Genomic DNA, 16,563 nt, shown 5'->3' with positions numbered 1-16,563 from the left:
GGCACTCAGTGCTCTGGGCTGGGGACAAGGTGGGGATCGGGCACAGGTTGGATTTCAGGGTCTGGGAGGTCTTTTGCAACTTCAGTCATCCTGGGATTCTTTGCCTGTAACATTCCTGCAGCAGGGAATTCTTTGGCTGGAGGAAATATCCCTCTGGAGACAGGCTCAGCTAAACTGGGAACAGAGGGACCAAATCCATATTCTGTAGGTGATGTGTCCAGCCCTGCCTGGCAGCTGCTGAGGCTTCCCCTGAGGCCGGACAAATGCCAGCTGTGTCTGCTGCAGCTCTTGTCACTTGTCAGCCTGGCCCAGGTGATGGCTGGTCCTGGCAGGCTGGAGGTCTCAATATCCAAACTCCAGTGCTTGTTTTGAGGCCATGGAGCAGGATCTGTGTGTCCACATGCCAAGGGAAAAGCAATCCAGGCCCCCTGCTCAGGTTGGGTGCTGAATGTCCTCTGCCAAACCCCAAGGCTCTCTTACTGTCAGGTGTGGGGTGTCCCCTGCCAAGAAAGCTGCAGCCAGGCCCTGCTCCTGCTCTGCTTCCTCTGCTGGAGAGGTGTCCAAGGAAGGCCAGGTTGGACGGTGCCTGGAGCAAGCTGGGACAGTGGAAGGTGTCCCTTTCTTGGAATGGGGCAGCCACAGCTTCTGTGGGAATTCCAGCCCCTCACAACTCTCCTAGGGAAGGACTCCTTCCCAGTATCTCATCTATCCCTTCCCTTTGGCAGTGGGAAGCCATTCCCCCTTGTCCTGCCCCTCCAGGCCTTTCTCCAAAGTCCCTCTCCTGCTTTTTTTTACGTGCCTATATATCCAATTATCATAGTTTGCAATATTATCACCAGAAGTCAATACAGGAGTTAAGGGTCTGAGGTCATCAAAAGATGAGAGTTTTCTGTGAGCCACCTCACACCACAGCTGGCATGGAATGTCGATCCTAAGTCAGTGATCTGACTCCAAAAGAGGGGTTTCACTTTCACTACTCTGCTGCAATAAGATGCCTGATTTCCTGGAATTACTCTGGAATATTTTTTCATCCACACATAGCCTGACTTTTGCATAAGAAATCATTCCATCACACATGATCTTTAGTAGATTTCCCCCCAAACTTTATACAGTCCAAACCCATAGAAATCCATTGGTTCAATGTTTGTTGATCCTGAGTTATGCTGTTGCTAGTGTATGGTTTTCTACTGATTACAGATTTCATTGCCTCTGATGCTAATTTGGTCTTCATTCCTTGGTTCTCTTATCAGTTTTTTCTGGACCACATGTATCTGACTGTGCCAGAGGTGATGTTCCTTGCTGGTCCTTATTTTTTGTGTATATTCTGTGCTACTCCCAGTTTAGTGAGATATTGAGCTTATCAGGCCTCCAGTGCTGAAACAGTCCTTTGAAAAGAAACTTCAGATCTTTTTCCTGCAGAACAAAGCTGAACAAAACCCCTGACTAAAGTTACATAAAATTTTGGACAATTTCCAATAGGAACATCCCATTTCTTGTGTTTGTCCTTTAATCCCTCACACCCCAAATCCAGGGCATTTCCCTCCTACCCTGTATCTTCCTGCTCCAAGGGGTCCTGCAGCCTTGTGCCAGTGTTGAGGGGTAACCCCCTCCAGAGCATCAGCATTTCTTCTATGCCAAAAGCAGATGGAGATATTTTGGGAGCAGCCTGGCCCCATGGCCTGGCACCCCAGATCCTGTGTGCTGGCACCATCTGTGCCCTCTTCCTGTGCTGGAAAACACAGTGGGAGCTGCTGGTGGCAACCCCTGGGCCAAGGGAGTTGCCCTTGTTGTCCCCTGGGTATTATTAATGGATGTTCTGTGGGTTTGCCAGGATGGCTCTGGCTGCAGGAGCTGTGCTGAGGGTCCCTGTTTCCCATCTTTCTTCTGGCCCTGCTCGAGCCCTCTGGCCTGCATAAGCTCAGGGACAAATGGCTGTGGGGATTGTCTCTGGTATCCCTGGGTTGTTCAAAGCACAGAGCTGATGTGATGGTACCAACAAGCATCTCTCGCCATCCCTCCTCTCCTCAGAGCTTGGGCTGTTCACCTGGAGAGGAGAAGGATCCAGGGAGAGCTCAGAGCCCCTTGCAGGGCCTGAAGGGGCTCCAGGAGAGCTGGAGAGTGACTGGGGACAAGGCATGGAGGGGCAGGACACAGGGAATGGCTCCCACTGCCAGAGGGCAGAGATGAATGGGATATTGGGAATTCCTCCCTATAAGGGTGAACAGGCCTTGGCACAGGATGTGCAGTTCTGAGATTCCATGATCCAGGCTAAGGGGAGCAGGGTGGGTGGTTTCCAGCCAGGAGCCTGAGGCTCTGCCCAGCTCCTGCTGCCATCCATGGAATCATTGAATCATTAAGGTCAGATAAGACCTCCAACATCATCAAGTCCAACTCTTATAAAGGACATCTTCATCCCAAAACAGGCAGCAGCAGTTTCACTTTCCCACTGCTGCAGGAAAACACAAGATTTCCAGGAAAGCTGTAGCTGCTCCCCCACTGGCCCAATAAAAGCAGGAGCAGATCCCTCCAAAAGAGCCGGAGCTGTTTGGGCTGTGCTGGACTTCTTCGAGCCCTGGAGCTGTGAGGACCAGAGGGAGAAGGTGGGGATGGGGATGGGGATGGGGTAGGGGATGGGGATGGGGATGGGGATGGGGATGGGGATGGGGATGGGGATGGGGATGGGGATGGGGGTGGGGATGAACTGCGGGCTGGGAGCCGGGAGCAGCAGGGAGCGGGATTTGGTTGCTCTCCTGCCTCCTGTTCCCTGTGCTTTCCTACGGCTGGGGAGATGTCAGGGCAGGAGAAGAGGGGGCTGAGGGCAGTGGGCAGGCGCTGTGTGCTCCGAGCGGGGGCTGCAGGCAGCCGCCTTTGCTGGCACCGCTTTGGGGGAGCTCGGGGGAGCCGTGTGCGCTGCGGGGGCTGAGCTGGGGCGGGGCCGGGGTCAGAGCTGGGGGGAGCGGAGCGGCGGGAGAAGGAGGAGGGATGCGGGGGATGGAGGGGCTCAGGGAAGGCTGCAGAGGCGCAAAGGTTGTCCCGAGAGCTGGCAGCGGGGCTGGCCGGGCACAGATCCCCAGCGGAGCCCCTTCCCTGCCACCAGCCCGTGCCCGGCCGGGAAATGCTCCCCGCAGGCGGGGCCGACCCTACCCGGCCCGGGCACCCCCAGCCCCGCGCTGGGGCCGGATGGCTGCGCTCCCCTGAAGGCAGCAGCCGGGGGGATCATTCCTTTTCCTGCCCATGCAGGGAGGGTGGGATTCTCCTCTCTTACACTCTAAACGACACCACCCCGAGCGCTGTGGTCCCTGGGACAGCCCCACAAAGGCAGCAGTGTCCCCAGAGCCCCTTTCCCTGGGGCAGGGCTGCAGAAATCACTCTTGGGGGGTTGTTCCCATAAAACGGGGTGCAGGCATTCCGTGGCAGGTCCTGCTGCCAGCCTTGCTGCTTCCCTTATTTGCTTTCAAGGAGGATCTGGGTCCTGAGTTATGCCCTAAATGTGCTCAGTGCCTCTCAGCGGGCACTGGCGCAGTCACATGGGGCTTTTTCCCTATTCCTGCAGCACTGGGAAGCCATGCAGGGACTGCCAAGGGTGCCTGGGGACAGGTTCAGGGTGTGGCTGAGCTGGAGTAAATGTTATCCAGGGCAGTCTGACTCCAGAGACTGAACCAGTCCTCACAGTGCTCCAGTGGGAGAGAACAGGGAGGGAGGGAACAGGGCTGGGACAAGTGTCTCAAGTGGACAAGCTCCAGCAATGATCCTGAGCCAGCAGTTCCCTTCCTGAGCAGCCATCCTGCACTGAGGCTCTGCTGCCCAGGGAGCAGCTGGACATGTGCCCAAAGAAAACAGCTGGTGTCTGAAATCCCTCCTGTGCTCTGCCAGCACACCCAGCTTTCCTCTGCTGCTGAACTTCCATTACCTTAAGAAAGCAGCTTTTCCTGTTTCTGCTGTCCCCCTCCTGTCCCCATCCTGCTGGTGGGAGCACACTAGGTGCTGGAGGGCTCAGTGCCTGCTGGGATCCAAGCCCAGCGCTGCTTCTCCCCCCTCTCTGGGGCCCTGAGCTTCCTCCCAGCAGCGCCTGCATGATGTGGGCAGTGGTGGGACAGGGCCCTGCTGCCCCATTGGCAGGGCTGTTCCCCTGGCTCTGCCCCCTCCTCACCTTGTCTGCTGCCCCCAGAGCACAGATGTTCCCTGCACAGCCTCTCACCCATCAGCATCCCCAAGTCCTTCTCCTCAGGGCTACTCTCAATCCATTCTCTTCCCAGCTTGTGTCTGTGCATGAACATGTACCAACCCAAGGGCAACACCTGCATTTGGCCTTGGTGACCTTCAGGGGCTTTGCTCTGTCCCACCTCTCCAGCATGTCCAGCTTCCTTCTGGTGGGAGAGAATGGATGTAGGTCCCAGGTGAAACCCTGCTCTCGTTGTCTCCCCAGAAGAGCCCTGAGGAGTCTTTGCTGCTTGGGCAATCCCCAGTGGAGGAGAAGGGTTGGCCTCCAGTGCTCCCTGGAATGAATCTGCCATACTCATGGGTTGCTTTCTGCTGACTGTCTGCTCTTCTTCTTCAGGATTTTGGGCCTTTCCTTTCCCTGCTGTTCTTCCTCCTGAGTTCTCAAGTGTTTCCCATCTTCTTCTCCACACCCACCGTGTACCCCAGGCCTGCCGCTGCTGCTGTGCTCTGCTGGGCCAGGCACCTGGGGCCCTTGGCTGCCAGTATCTGCTGAGAAGCCAAGGCTGGGAGCATCTGCTGTGAGGTGAGTGAGGGGAATCAGAGCCCACAGCCCTTGCACACATTGCCCAGATTTGCAGGGATTCCCAAAGGAAAGCTGCCCCTGAAGGCTCTGGAGGCATGCAGGAGCCCTCAGATCTATACCTGAGTTCAAGTCCCTGGGATTGATTCCTGTGCTGTTAAGGGTCTTGTGGCCTTGGTGGAATGGAAGCTGAATCCAGGGAAGGGTTGGTGCATTAAATAAATCTCTCCAGTATCCAAGTGAATTGATAATGGCACAATTCTCGAGATCCACAACCACCAGAGGTTTATGTCCAAAATGAGACAGAGGAATCCTGTAACTTTATTCCAATAAAGGGAGAGGCCATGGGGCACTTCCCCTGAGGTCTCTCAGCATTTTTGGGGGACACAGCCTTCTTTTTTGTCCCAATTTGCCAGCTGCATTTCCCTCTCTCTTTCCCCATTGACTGAAGAACTTGAGACATACAGGCTTCCCAAAACACCTCATACAGACCCCCTTCTAATGCTCTGATGTATAACCCCCCCTTCATTTTTTCCTTGTGTCTGTTCTTTTTCTCTAAATCCAGATATATCACACAGTCTTGAGTGAGTAACAATCTGTCAATTAGTGGACTTTCTATGGAATTTATGGTTCCCCCCATTGTGTCATGATCTGCTCTCCCAGCAGGGAGTCATGATGGTTCATTTTACTGATCTCAGAGTGCAAAAACCAACACAGAAAGGGGATTGCAGCATTAATCAGAACAAATGCACCTTTATCGAATGGCCACAGCAAATGTGTTAAATGAATTAGGGAAAGGAAAAGAACAGAAAAGAGGGGTGAGAAAGAGAGAGAGAGGAATATAGCTGCCAAACATAGAGATGAAGTCCTTTGTAGTCCAGCCGAAGGAATCCGCCTGTCATGTCAGAGAGATCTTGAAAAACCTGGTTAACTCAAGGTTCTATTATAGTCCATTGCTGAGGGAGGGGAACAGATCTTGAAACTATTGAGGGGGAACAGATAAAAGAAAGAATAAGTCTATTGAAATCGCTGAGGGGGAAAGAAGGCATTGAAGAATGTTCTCAGCAGTAGGAGAGAACCGTTGTCTTCTTGGTCCAATGGCCACACCTGCAGGCAAACATCTCACTTTGGTCAGGTCAGCTCCCCACACACCTCCCCCATGTTAGGGGTTTCAGTGTAGGTCCTTGGGAGGATGAGGAGCTTCTCCATAGAGGGGTTTCATGTCTAAGTCTTTGAAGGAGAGGCTGCTCCCATCTCAGTCCATCCGTCACGGTGGTTTAAAAGCAGATGAGGGGTCTTCCGTGGAGAGACCACCAAAGGTTACCTCAGGAAAGTCTAACCAGGCCAAGAGGTGGGGAAATTCACAAGCTATTGTTGCGAAACAGGTGCCAGCATATAGGGCGTGTCACCCCCTTGGCAGGCCCTGCCAGAAGCGGTCACTGTAGACACAGCTGTGAACAATCGCTGGGCAGGCCACAACTCTGCTCAGGGGCCTCAGGATTATTTGGTGTTCATCCACCACAGGCAGGCCAGAATTCCGATCAGGGTCCCCAGGGTCTCGATGTCCATCCTTGGGGTTGTCGAGAGGCAAATGAGGGGAACTCCAGACTGTCTCTCACACCACCTCATGACTCACAACACTTTTCAAGGGGTCTTCATCAGCAGGGTTCCGCAGTGTCGTTGTGAAGTCTTCAGGAATCATCGTTGGTAGCATATCCTGGAAATCAGAGACAGTATGTCAGAGAGAGAGAGAGAGAGAGAGAGAGAGAGAAAAGAAGGAAAAGATAGAAAAAGGGAAAAAGGGAAACAACAAACAAATATAGTTTATATTAATTAAAACAATTTTTTTTAAAGTTTTTTCACATAATCAAAACAAATCACAAATAATCAAAAGCAATAAACAAATCCAATAAGTATTAATTTAAAATAATTTCTTTTAAAACATTTCACTAAAAATCAGAAGTCATTTTCACAAATCATAAAAGGAAATTGAAGATTATTTCAAAACACACACTCTAATTTATAATCGCCTTGTGCTAACAGTCTTGTGGAAGTCCACATTGAAGAGGACATCAGCCAAGTTGTGTGCATTAATTATAGATGTCAGTTTTGTTAACCGTTTCATCACTCTCCTATTCCTAATGAATAAGATTGCTGATAAAATAACACTAATCAAAACTGGAATCAAAAGGATAATGATGGGATGATATATTGCTCAGGATACTTGTGGCAGTAAGTGACCACCCAAAAAGAGTATCCCATCACCTATGCTTGACATCTTTCCTTAATCTTTCCATGACTCGGTATATTTGTCTCACATTATGATGAACAGTTACCGGGGTTTTCAGTCTGTTTTTCTTGACCTTTTCCAAAATTTTTATTAAGTCTTGATGGAGCAACAATTGCTTTACCAAAGTGAGGTTCATCCCAATGGGAATATCTTGGAATCTCTGCTGCTCAGAGTGACCCCGAGATGCGCTAGAAAGTCTCTTTTCCCAGCGCGGCGCTCGAAGGAGGAGTCAGAGCTCTTCAGTTCTTGGTCTCAAGTTTGTTTATTGTTTCTTACCTGTAAAATTCTTTCTCTTGTCCTGCCGAGGTCCCCTCAGCAGGACAGTCTAAGGCACTCTGCCTGCCTCCGGGCTGGGGTTATCTTTTTATACTAAAAACTATGTGTACACTCTTTACAATTACTTTCCAATACCTATCACCTATGTTAGACAGATAGCTTCTACCTTAAACCAATCCAAAAGTGCCAACATCAGAACAGAAGATGGAGGCCAAGAAGAAGAAGAAGGACATGCCCAGATTCCTCCATCTTGCCCCCTGAACCCCCATTCTAAAAACCCCAAAAAATCTATTTTTCCACCTTGTAATAAATTCACTACCATTCTGCTTAAACTTTCGTGGTTTGTAATTCTTCATATAAAGGTTGGTAAATTTTTTTTTTCCAAGGGGTAAATCAAAGGCACGGGGGTGTTGGGCTCTGTGCCAAGGTCTCCAAGCCCCCTGACAGGGTCTCACGTCCTCCAGGGCAGCCAGAGGAATTTCCTGCGTTCCCACAGGAGTAGGCATCAGTTTGGGAATCAGTGTGTAGTTGGATTGTAAAAGGTAGTGAGAGGTAACCTGAGCTTCATAAGAAAAATCACACGCTGCAATTCTGGTAAAGTTACAAGCATTGGAATGATTTTTAGTATCCACTACTGCGTTTGCTACCAATACAATATCACAAGCGGTTCTAAAGCATGCACACCCATTGCCTATGTTTATAAGGACTGTTTCAGAAGTCTCATTAGGATGAATTTCAGAGTGACAGATATTTTCCTCTGCGTCCAAACAAATGTCTTGAGCTATGACTGCATTACTTTCACAAATGAACCCTTGTTGTTTGTCACCATTAGGTCGGACATGACATACACACGTGATCAGGGTCCAAGAAGATAAAAGTTTTTTATTCTGTGTGTTCTCCAGCTTATATACACTTAACAAAGTGTGATCTTAAGTCATGAACTACATCACAATAACTGATTATATTCATTGGTGCAAAGCAATTAGCATCAATATAATTGGCAAAAGTTGTACAGGAATTTAAAAAGGCATGTTTACACATTTACTTATGCATGTAGTCTAGCTTGCAAAAATTTCCATGTATCTTTTCTAATCTGTTTTGATGCTGACGGCCTTGTCTTCTTCTTTGCTATGGATATGCTCAAAAATCATCAATTGTTATTTCTTCTACGAACTCAGCTCTGCTTGCAGGCCAGCTGTCAAGCCCCTCCATACTTTTTGCATTTGAGAGACACACACAGCTGACAAGGATTTTTGCAGGGCCTGATGCAAAAATCCAAGCAGACAAGGGAGGCACAGAGCAATAATTACAATTACCAACAAAATTAACAATCTAGTCTTCAACAAGGCCTTAAGCCACTTCGTGATGCCTTAACTTTTGGAAAATTCAGCTATCTCCATTTGTCATTTACTTGTAAGTTACTGACTCTTTCAAGTTTGCAATACTTTTGTAGATTGATTTACTGTGATTTGATAAATTCATGCAACACATACTTCTAAAATTGTGGCATCCGTGACCATGAGATAACAATAAGAAATCTATAGCTGTTCTGTTTTGTAATGTTGCATGTCTAATGCTCTTTACACCTAGCAGTAATCTACTTAAAGCCACAGATGTGTTATTGCTTTGCTTAGCAAGCCAACAACTAAGCTTCTTTAAGGAAGATAGAGCATGAGCTGAAGCTACACCAGGTGTAAAAATTCATGCAGAAGTAATAGATGCAGGTCTTCAAAAAGCCACTTCATCCTGGTATTGAGAAGCACATTTATGTTGAAGTGATTGCTTGCTTCATGTTTTTTGATGCATCATTGTTATGTTGGGTGTCAATAGAGTTAACTGCTCCAAACTGCAGGAACTTTTTCTTATCTTTCTTGGAATACCAACTCAAGCATGATCACTACAGATTAAAAACACACTTTTTGTTTACAGTTAGGAACTGTTAAAGCAGTATTGGCAACAAGAGCATTACCTACAGCGTTCTTTTCAGTGAAAAGTCTTGGTAAAGAACGGTGACAACAAATGTGTAGTACAAAATAGGGTTTAGTGTGTTGCTGAATTGTATTCTACAATTCCAGCAACACCCCAAGTAAAGGACAATGATTAATTTCAGATAAAACAACCTTATCTAACTTTTTGGACAAATTTGTTACGTAAGCAGAATCTGTGATAATGTTCACAGCTTGAAGGAACAACTGAAAAGCTGTTGTCATGGCTTGCACTTCAATAATTTGAGGTGATCTTGTTTGAAATTTGATTACATGTTGCTAAATACTATTGACTTTCTAAGTTACTGCAACTTTTTTTGTTTTCCTAGAACCATCTGTAAAAACAGTTGCTCTATCCACAGGGCTTTTCATGACAATAGAGGTAATAGATGGCTGTACAGTTGCATTTTGCTTTTCAGTATTTCTGATCAAAAGATTGTTAAGTGAAATTCTACCTACTGTGGTGCCTTTTAGTTTAACAATCCCAGTGTCACTTGTTTGCACCGGCCACTGTGGTGGCCACGAGTGTAAAGACACAATTGTAAATCAGCTTTCGTGTCTAGCAGACCATTCAATTTTATTTACTGAGGTTTTGAATTTTACATTAATGTGTCAAGGTGCACATTAATGTAGGTCGCTGAGCTGTCATTCATTGTGCTTAGCAAACTTGAGGTGTCCTAGTAGATTTGAAGCTTCTAGTGGAATGTAGTTGATTTTCTGTTTTGGGAACACAATTTAAAAAAGGAACAATTTGAGCAAGACAAGTTCCTTTAGGTATAGTAACTGGTGGAAAATTACTTGAAGTCATTGCACAAATTTGTCTTGTGTAATTAGCATCAATTACTCCAATATGTACATTAAGTCCTATTAAAGCAGCACTAGATCTTCTAATCAAAAGAGCACTGAGACTTTACCCAATAGGTCTCTATGTTTGCGAAGGTACTTTAACAACATCATGAGTATTAATAGTTATTGTGTTGGTGGTGGGTATATCAATTCTTGCTGAGCTAATTGTTGCCTCTGAGTATTGTTCACAAATGGATAACTTTGCAGTGCTGGGAGGGCTTGTGGTTGCTGAGGTATTTGTGTCCATATATGCCCCTTTACGGTTTTTTCTCTTGTTTTTTTGGTAACAGTTGTTTATTTGCATGGTATTTTGATTAATATTCTTTTGCAAAGTGCTTTTTTTTACCACATTGATTATAAGTAAGATTCAGTTTATACTTCACTTTTTGTTCAACATTTTTAGGACACTGCGATCGTAAATGACTTTGTTCTCTACAGGTAAAACATTTTGGTGGAGGCCTTGGAGGTGCTGCTAATGCAGTCATTTTATGTTCAGCTGTGCCAACTTTGGAATATGCTGTGACCATCTTAGGGACCGAGTGATTTCCTGGCAGGGCTTCAATAATTTTTTGCAATCTTCATTAGCGTTATCTCTTGCCAACTGCTTATATAGAATTTGCCCTAAATTTTCATCCTCTACTTGTTTTTTAATTGCTGCAGCAATTTTTTTCTACAAATTGCAGAAAAAGCTCTTTAAGACTTTGTCTTATAGTGACATATTTTGGTTTTGGAGCCGCTATTTCCATTTTTTTTAGTTATAGCACTCATACTTAATTGTTGAGTGTTAAAACTAGAGGATTTCACCATGCTTGTAAATCTGGATTAGAAAAAGGCCCTTGACTAAGCAAAATATCAACTCTTACAGTACGACAAGGGTTTTGCTGAGGTAGTTACATATTATTTAAAGCTCTTTGCTCAGGTAATTACTTTCAATTGTTTTGAGATACTCTATATGGTACTGGTGGAAACAAACTGTAGCCAAATGCACAATATCATAAAGGGACAGCAAATCTGTATTAATAATACAAATTAATTGCATTACTTTAGCAGAATTAATACCAAATTTAGCTACTTTAGACTGAAGGTCTTGCACAACTTTCTATGCAAAAACCTCCTGACTCACATTTTGTTTTGAATTAGTAATTGCTTTAAACACAGGAAAAGCTATTTTACCATTAGCATCATCTATATCAACAGCATCTGAGCCTTTTGGTGGGCTTATTTTTTTTACTAAATTTCAGTCTCCTATCTCAACTGCTTTCCTTTTAACATAGTCTCAACACTGAAAAGACTGCCGAACAGTTATAATAACATTATCAGAAGGCAGAGTTTTTAAAACACTAAGCCTATTTCTATTACAAGTTTTACCCAGCTTACCAGTACCAGTTTTACAGCAAACAGAAATATGCATTAATTCAGACTTTTTAATCTCTGTAATTTACTCATTGTCACTATCAGATTCAGAAAACAAAGGAGGAGAAGGACTTAGTGCTTTCATTTGTTTGTGCAGTTCATAATTAGTAGCAAGCTAAGTAGAGGGTGGCTCAATTTGTTTCTTTTTTAAGGTCATCGTAGCCAGTTGCTGTGCTGGAGACTCAGAGTTAGATTTAACATTAAGTTCAGCTAATTGCTGTGTAGCAGAAGGGTACGTGGATTTAAAGCTTTTTGCAGACAAATATGAAGAAGCATTATCAACTTGTTGTTCATTTCCAGTAGCAAGACACTTAGCTACAGTCTCTGCAGAAAAAACTCCAGCCGAACTCTCAGGCTGAGCTTCTCCCCTCTGCTGCCCCTCAGCAACATCAAGTTCTTCCTTTGATTCTCCTTCTACTTCTTCCAAGTCTTTTTTATCTTGCTGCACTTTCCATTCTTTTAAGATGTTATGAGGCAACCTCCAAGTAGGAGATAGATCTGCAGTTTCTTTATTCCCATTCTGAATTACTTCCCAGAGTGTTTCTCCAACTTATTTCTAAGCTCTAACACTAAAAGCAGTAGTTACATCAGTCTTAAAATTTTGAGACTTTGCCCATATTGAATAACTACGCAGAGCATAGTCTATTGTTTTAACTCTTTTCCTTTTTAACAAAGATTTCCATGTAGATAAAGCAATCTGTTCTTCGCTTGTTAAATTATTTCTTATTGTTCCTAGAAGGTCACTTTTTTCCCAGGTGTCAAAATCAGGTCTGGACTGGCAGCTGCACCCCGTTGCTTTCAGCTTCCCTGGGCTCTGAGCTCACTGCCCCTCGCCCAGCAGTTCCATCACGTCGGGGTCACCAAATGTCACCGTTATGTCAGACGTTACATTCACACGTGATCAAGGTCCAAGAAGAAAAAAGTTTTTTATTCTGCATGTTCTCCAGCTTATATACTATTAACAAAGCGTGATCTTAAGACATTAACTACATCACAATAACTGATTATATTCATTGGTGCAAAGCAATTAGCATCAATATAACTGGCAAAAGTTGTACAGAAATTTAAAAAGGCACGTTTACACATTTACTTATGCATGTAGTCTAGCTTACAAAAATTTCCATGTATCTTTTCTAATCTGTTTCCATGTTGACGGCCTTGTCTTCTTCCTTGCTATGGATATGCTCAAAAATCATCAATTGTTATTTCTTCTACGAACTCAGCTCTGCTTGCAGGCCAACTGCCAAGCTCTTCCATACCACATGGATAACCTAGCACCCATTTGAGATTCCCAGTCCACAGAGCAACCTCTAACTTCACCCACAGCTAAACGTGAAAACAGCTAACTAAAAATAAGGGTCCAGGAGACTATCCCAAAGGATTGGGTATATTCCACAGCCAAATACACAATGTGGCTTTTAGGTTCCCCAAGACAAAATACCCTTCCCGTCCTAAAGATCCCTCTCCACTGAGGGATACTCACCTTTAGTCTCGACCTGAGAGAGGCACTGCAGATGAAGTTCTGCTCCCATAGACAGTCCTTGGTGCTTTAAGGAATCTCATCTCCACCCCCAGGAGCACTGCTGGGCAGAAACCGGCCTGCTACAACTGGGGTGGCTGATGGCCAAAGGGTTTAATTGTAATCTACAAAGAAACATACAATCTCTTCATGGGGTCTGGGGACCTGAGGGGAGGCTGCACACTGGACGCCAACTAACACCGCACTGGAATCCACAGCTAGCTCAGGGGCAATGGAGTGCCATGAATGGGGAATAGCTTCCCCTCAAAATAGAGAACTGAACCTTAGAACCGCCTCCTCTACAGCTAGAATGGTTATCAGTGTCAGGGAGTGGACAAAAGAGGAGAGGGAAGGCTTTGGTGTGAAATTCTTAGAAGGGCTTATTCCCGAAAGGGAACAGGAATTGAAGAGCCCCAAGCACCAGTGTGTTTCGAATTTTATACCACACTAGAACTGGAGGTGGGTATAATCTCTAAACCAATAGGGAATCCGAGAGGGAGGAGCAACAGGAGAGGAATACAATTCAGGGAGTTGCGGGGTGGAATGGGAGTAAGGGGATGGAGAGGGAAGGTCACATGGACCAATAGGGCATTGCACATTAGGGGAATTCCAGGGGGGCAAAACTGGCAGGGGAAGGGTTTGCAGGAGACTGACAGGGAAGGGTCCAGAGCAGGGGGCAGAGTTTACAGTGATGGATAGGGAAGGCACTGGAATACTGGGTGGGGATTGCAATGATTGAAGGGTAAAAGCGGAGGGATATAACCTGGGAACAGGCCAGTTTAGGGAAATACAAAATACAATAGGGGGTGAACTGGAACAGACTATTGACATCAACAATCCATGAAATAAAAAGGCACCACAACAGTATGCCATTCTTAATTCTCTGATACTTTAAACACGCTCACCTGTCTTGGTTTGGAAAGACAGGTGCCTGCTAAAGGAGACAAGAGCCTCCCCTGAAATGGAGAATGCAAACCCTCGCCACCCCTCCGAATTGGTATGAATAAGGGGCTCTCAGGCAAAAAACATGGGAGCATGAAATAACAGTTCTTTAATAGGGAAGGAAAAAAAAAATTATAAAATACAACAATGCAATACACTAGAACAACACTGTCAGAGTCAGAACACAACCTGACACCCTGCTGTCCAGTTTGAAAAACAGGCTGCAGTCCTCCTGGAGTGTCAGGCGTGGTTCTGTTGGAGCAAGGGAGTTCTGTAAGAAAGGGGTGTATTCTTCCTCCGCAGATCCATGGAAGTAGCAGCTGCTGTTCCTTTGGGGAGTCCAGTAGAGGAAAAAGCTGTGTTGGTGTGTCAGAATCTTCCAGGTTATATTGGGGTAGGAATGCTTGGCTCCTCCCTCTGGGCGGAGCGTCTCACAATGGGATGTTATAGTTCTTATCAGTCATGTGGTGACATTCAATAGCTTCTTATCAGCAGATGTTCCCTGCTGAGGGACCATGATTATGATCACTCAGGAAGAGAGATAATCGCCCACTTGACAGCAGACAACTGCCAAACAGATGGGAATAGAATACATCTTGCCTTGCAATCTGGAACATCCCCTTCAAGGGCAAAGCCTCTCTTTCCCAGAAGGCAGCATAGATCTCTCTTCTTGGTTGAATGGTTTCTTAGCTCTTACATATATGTTTAATGGTCGACATAGCCAGCCTTCTTCTGATCCATATCTCAGCCATTATACATGATTGTTCCTGATTTCCTTTCTGGTCCATTCTGTTATGCAATATTGAATTATTTTGAGCTCGTCCTTATCTCTGGCATTGGGGTCATACTTCTGCCAGGCTAGTGTCCTTCCCAGTTGGCTCTCTGGAGGTATACCTATTGGTATCCTCCTTTGGGATACTCTACTTACCCATAGTCACATCCTGACAGGTTGATCACACGTCTTCCCCCAGCAGAGTCTTTCCAACCACAGGATCTCCCAACAGAGCCCAGCTAACCACAAACTCTCCCAGCGAGGCCCACCTTCTTAAGAAGGGAAAAGGACAGGGGCGGAGGGGGGGAGGAAACAAGGAAAGGAGGCAAGAGAAGGAAAGAAAAGAGAGAAAAAACCTTATCTTTCTTCCAAAAAGTGAAAAAAACCTTGCCTATGATCCAAGGGCCTCTGTATCACTGGATTGGTCCCTGCCATTCCTCTCCGCCTCAGCTTGATGTTCTGGTCCCACAGCCTTATGCCAGCAGGTATTACAGGGGAGCTGGTACAGCCTGGCATCTGCCCTGCTCCTCTCTCAGTGAGTGGTGGCCCCACCCTGGTCCAAGCTCAGCAAGTGGCATCTTCACCCTACTCTCCGCTCAGCTCAGCAAGCAGCAGCTCCACCCCACTCCCCACTCAGCAAGCTGTGGCTCCACTTCCAGCTCAGTGAGCGGCATTTCTGCCCCACTCCCATTGTGGCAAGTGGCTGCTCCGCCCCTCTCCCTGCTCAGCAGCAGGCCTACCCCACTGTGACCCCAGCCTTGGCTGGCTCAGAAAATTATACACGAGCTATGCACCAGAGTCAGCCTCCACCCTGGGTGCTGCCCAAGCTGCTGCACTACATGGAGCCCTATATGGACTCCTACCGCTTGCACAAGCGCGGTCAGATGACTCCCAATTCTGGTTGCTCTCAATCTGGTCCTCCACGTGTTCTCAAGCACCCCTAAGTCTGGCAGCTCTCAACCTGTCTCCCCCAGGTTTTTGTAAGCACCCATGAGTCCGGTAACTCTCCACCTGGTGTTCTCAAGCCCCCAAGTCTGGTGGCTCTCAACTGGTTTCACCCCACGTGTTCTCAAGCACCCCTGAGTCCGGTAATTCACACACACTCCAAGCACACTCTCTGACTCTCACTCTCACACACATGCAAATACACAAAATTTTCATCTGCTTTTTTGTGCCCTTCTTCTTTTTCGTTATTTAGTCTTCTGCTGTTCCTGGGGGATACCTGCACTCACCGATGGGCACAGTAGAACTCCACCAAGCTGCCGAAATTGTGGCATGGTGCACTTCTCTTTTCAAATCTCCTATAGTCACAGAGATGAAGTTTTTATTCCAGATAAGAGACCATTGTGAGAAACAACTGGTCACTTTTAAAATTTCAAAGGTTTATTAAACCTTAATAAAGATTACAACAAAGGATGAATAAGGAAAAGGTTTTAAACACTGGGAGCCCCTGTGACTACCAGACACGTGCTCCTCTTCAAAATGGATGCTCACGCTTTTATATCTCTAGCCCCTCCTAGAGTCTTGTCAGTCAACTCCTTCCTTGCAGTCCAGTGGTAGAGATCACTTTCTTCCATCTTGACTGGAGGTTAGGTGTTACTATAGGAACAAGCCAACCCTCCCCAAATGCCCTGACTACCAAGGCCATCCTGTGATACCACGCAGGAGGTGGGGATGGGACAGAACATATTACAGTAACATACCTATACATCTACAAAACTTCTCTTTACATACATATAGCATTCTCCTCTTAATTGTGAGACCAGACCATCTCATTAC

General features: G+C 46.2%; 1 protein-coding gene across 1 annotated transcript in view; it reads left to right on the top strand.

The window, feature by feature from the left end:
- The window catches only part of LOC311152531 (interferon-induced very large GTPase 1-like), a 29,445-nt gene that overhangs the window by 3,701 nt on the left and 9,181 nt on the right, over positions 1 to 16,563 (top strand). Inside the window, exons 2-3 of the mRNA XM_084203702.1 lie at positions 2,424 to 2,600; positions 4,559 to 4,744. The gene's annotated coding sequence lies outside the window, so the exon portion shown is untranslated. The remainder of the gene's footprint in view (positions 1 to 2,423; positions 2,601 to 4,558; positions 4,745 to 16,563) is intronic.

The sequence above is a fragment of the Fringilla coelebs genome (genome assembly GCF_963513975.1).
Source record: "Fringilla coelebs genome assembly, chromosome: 3".
In the NCBI taxonomy this organism is placed as follows: domain Eukaryota; kingdom Metazoa; phylum Chordata; class Aves; order Passeriformes; family Fringillidae; genus Fringilla; species Fringilla coelebs.
Note: the sequence above shows the minus strand (reverse complement) of the source record. Positions and strands in the feature narration are given on the sequence as shown.